Source organism: Phyllobates terribilis, unplaced genomic scaffold (assembly GCF_046119375.1).
Source record: "Phyllobates terribilis strain yellow unplaced genomic scaffold, ASM4611937v1 Scaffold_8__6_contigs__length_399053987, whole genome shotgun sequence".
Classification (NCBI taxonomy): domain Eukaryota; kingdom Metazoa; phylum Chordata; class Amphibia; order Anura; family Dendrobatidae; genus Phyllobates; species Phyllobates terribilis.
The window spans coordinates 365421261-365424884 of record NW_027362768.1 but is presented as its reverse complement, the minus strand read 5'-3'; the positions used below and the strand labels follow the sequence as shown (position 1 = coordinate 365424884).

The window sequence follows — 3624 nt, the reverse complement described above, 5'->3', positions numbered from 1 at the left end:
CGGCTAGCCTTTGCTGGCTACAATTTATAGGGGGACCCCATGTCACTTTTTTTGGGGGGGGTCTTCATATATAGTAGCCAGAAAAGGCAAAGTGGCTAGCCTTTGCTGGCTAAAATTTATAGGGGGACCCCATGTCACTTTTTTTTGGGGGGGTCTTCATAAATAGTAGCCAGAAAAGGCAAAGTGGCTAGCCTTTGCTGGCTACAATTTATAGGGGGACCCCATGTCACTTTTTTTGGGGGGGGTCTTCATATATAGTAGCCAGAAAAGGCAAAGTGGCTAGCCTTTGCTGGCTACAATTTATAGGGGGACCCCATGTCACTTTTTTTGGGGGGGGTCTTCATATATAGTAGCCAGAAAAGGCAAAGTGGCTAGCCTTTGCTGGCTAAAATTTATAGGGGGACCCCATGTCACTTTTTTTTGGGGGGGTCTTCATAAATAGTAGCCAGAAAAGGCAAAGTGGCTAGCCTTTGCTGGCTACAATTTATAGGGGGACCCCATGTCACTTTTTTTTGGGGGGGTCTTCATAAATAGTAGCCAGAAAAGGCAAAGTGGCTAGCCTTTGCTGGCTACAATTTATAGGGGGATCCCATGTCACTTTTTTTTGGGGGGGGGTCTTCATAAATAGTAGCCAGAAAAGGCAAAGTGGCTAGCCTTTGCTGGCTACAATTTATAGGGGGACCCCATGTCACTTTTTTTGGGGGGGTTCTTCATATATAGTAGCCAGAAAAGGCAAAGTGGCTAGCCTTTGCTGGCCACAATTTATAGGGGGACCACATGTCACTTTTTTGGGGGGGGGTCTTCATAAATAGTAGCCAGAAAAGGCAAAGTGGCTAGCCTTTGCTGGCTACAATTTATAGGGGGACCCCATGTCACTTTTTTTGGGGGGGGGGGGGTCTTCATAAATAGTAGCCAGAAAAGGCAAAGTGGCTAGCCTTTGCTGGCTACAATTTATAGGGGGACCCCATGTCACTTTTTTTTGGGGGGGTCTTCATAAATAGTAGCCAGAAAAGGCAAAGTGGCTAGCCTTTGCTGGCTACAATTTATAGGAGGACCCCATGTCACTTTTTTTGGGGGGGGGCTTCCTATATAGTAGCCAGTAAAGGCTAAGCTAACTGCTGCGGCCTGGTATTAATAGCAAAGGAAGGGTCCATGGTTATTGGCTACTTCACAGACTATAACATCAGCCAACAACCGTCTGCTTTCCCTTTGCTAGTTATTAAAACTATGCGTGAGCCCACTTATTTTTTTTGGTTAAAAGATTTTATTAAAGTGAAAGATTATTGTACAGTGTATGTAGGTTCATTCACTGAAAGCTCCTGCATACGCTGTAAGGTTGATTTCTCACGTCCACATATCCACGTTAGTACAGATAAGTGTGACCGAGCATGCTTTGCAATGGGTCTGTGTGTGGGTCTCCGCTGTGTGTGGAAAATGGCATCAACACTCGACCCGGAGATTGACGTGTGAAAGAACCGTACAATATAGGTGAGGGGTTAGTGTTGGTGTGTGTGCGTACATATCTCCATATGTTTATTTAATTATTTTTTTGGGGTTAATCTTTTATTCCTCCATTTTGTTTTTAAAATAATATTCACACACGTTATTATTCACTGTAGATTGAAAAATATCCCGAAATATGGGACCGAGCTAGTCCTGACTACAAAGACAAGCAGAAGAAAAAAGACGCCTGGGCCTCTGTGTTGAGCCAAATGTATCCCCAGTGGGTGAATGCGGAACGTGATGCCCAAGAGGAAATTAGTAAGTTTTGATTTTTACACTTATTTTTATATCTATTTATAATTGCACTTTTTGGTGTTAAAGCAGTTCATAAATTGTTTTGGTTGTGTCATTGCAGTGTATGATATTAAAAATCGGTGGAGATCGGTCACCGACCGGCTGGTGAAGTATCACCAGTCGGTGCAAAGTGGCTCATCACCAAAAAAAAGAAAATTTCCTTTTGCGGACGAGCTGGCCTTCATACTAACCAGTAGGAGTTTGCGGAGGTAAATTCCCAAAACATATTAATTGAAATGTTTCCAAAAATGTTGTATTTACATTGGGATTTACCTTTTATTATATACAGAACTGAAGGAAACATCATGGCCCCAACAGCAGAAGAGGACACAAACACAGAGCAAGCAGAGGAGGAATCCGAGGACTTTTTCCAGCTTTCCTCACCGGATCCATCTGCTTCGGCATCTTCAGCATCTGGTTGTCCCTCACATTCTTTGTCCAATCCAGCGGACATCGGGACGGGTTTGGTGACTGATTCTCCTGCTCCTGCTCCAAGTGACGCTGGAAGCTCTGCTGGTGATGTGTTGAGGCCCACTGGGAGGGGGTCTGGTTCTGCTCATCTCGTGGCATCGAGAAGGGCGGGCAAAAAAAAGGCCAAAAGCCAAGGGGGTGGGACTATTGTGCTTGAAGCACTCACAAATCAAACCCTCAGCCTTGTGGAAATGGCATCCCAGGAAGATGCCATCGATAAATTTTGCTCAGCCCAAGCTGCCCCCATCAGATCTCTGCCACGAGATAGGCAGAACATGTACATGACTGCAGCAGGCGCTATGGTCATGGCAATTGAAGAGGCAGCAGTTATGCCCTCGCCCCCAGCCGTAGTATGCGGAATATTTAATTGTTTCAAACCCAGTGTGCCTCCACCACGACCAGCAGCTGCAACCCAGCGTTTTGGGCAGGTTGCTGCAGCATACCGTCCAGAAGATATGCAACCAAGTTATGGTCGGCAAATGGCTCATAGTGCATCATCATTTGTCAGAGGACCATCCCCCAACTCTACTTTTTCTCAAGAAATGTTTCCTGGGTACAGCTTTGAAGAAGACCTTCAAAACTTGTAGTTAAAAAATTTTACCCCTCCCTGTCAGCATTTTTGGACCCTAGCAAATACAGACAGCACCTGTAGGTCGATAGATACACAATGTTTTAGAGAATCAGACAATTAACAAAGACCTTTTCTTATGGTCACCTATACCAGGCATCAGGCGTAGGGGACTGTAAGAAAAGGTCTTTCTTTTTATATAATTAAACAACCTACAGGTGCTGCCCGTATTTTAGGGCCCAAAACTGATTACAGGACAGGTGTGCTGTACACAGTGTGTAATTTCTTCCCAAGTTATGGGCAATGTTTGTCCGATTAAATTTTCTAGAAGTTTGTTGTTTTGTGTTTTTAAAATTTTTTTTACAGTTATTCTATATTACGTATTAAAAAAATTATTTAAACGATCTGTTAATTTTTCTTTTCAAGTGTATATGTGGTTGGATTGGGTTGTAATGAAAAAGTGTTCCCCTGATCTGCGCTCACCATAGCGCAGGTCAGAGGAACTCTACATTTTTGAAATTTGTTCAAACTAATCTACGTATGTGGTCGGCTGTATACAGTCGTTTTTAAATTAGAAATATACTTTGATATTTTGGACCACAACTATTTTTTGGATGAATACTACTCTCAACACTGTTATTTGCTAGTTCTGTTCTTAGCGCAAGCAAATAACAATGGTGAGGGTTGACTTTAGCAGACAATACTTGTGAAGAGCGCTCTAGGTAGTAATGCCAATTTACAGGCTCTGGTCTTTGTGGGTTGTTCACTTTTGCGTTGACGTATTGTCG

At 43.3% G+C, this 3624-nt stretch overlaps 1 long non-coding RNA gene across 1 annotated transcript; it reads left to right on the top strand.

The window, feature by feature from the left end:
- The first annotated feature begins 1532 nt into the window (after positions 1–1532).
- Positions 1533–2389, top strand: LOC141156578 (uncharacterized). The gene is made up of 3 exons (XR_012247684.1): positions 1533–1761; positions 1859–2006; positions 2087–2389. It is a non-coding gene; the product is annotated as an uncharacterized lncRNA (long non-coding RNA).
- Positions 2390–3624: the final 1235 nt, after the last annotated feature.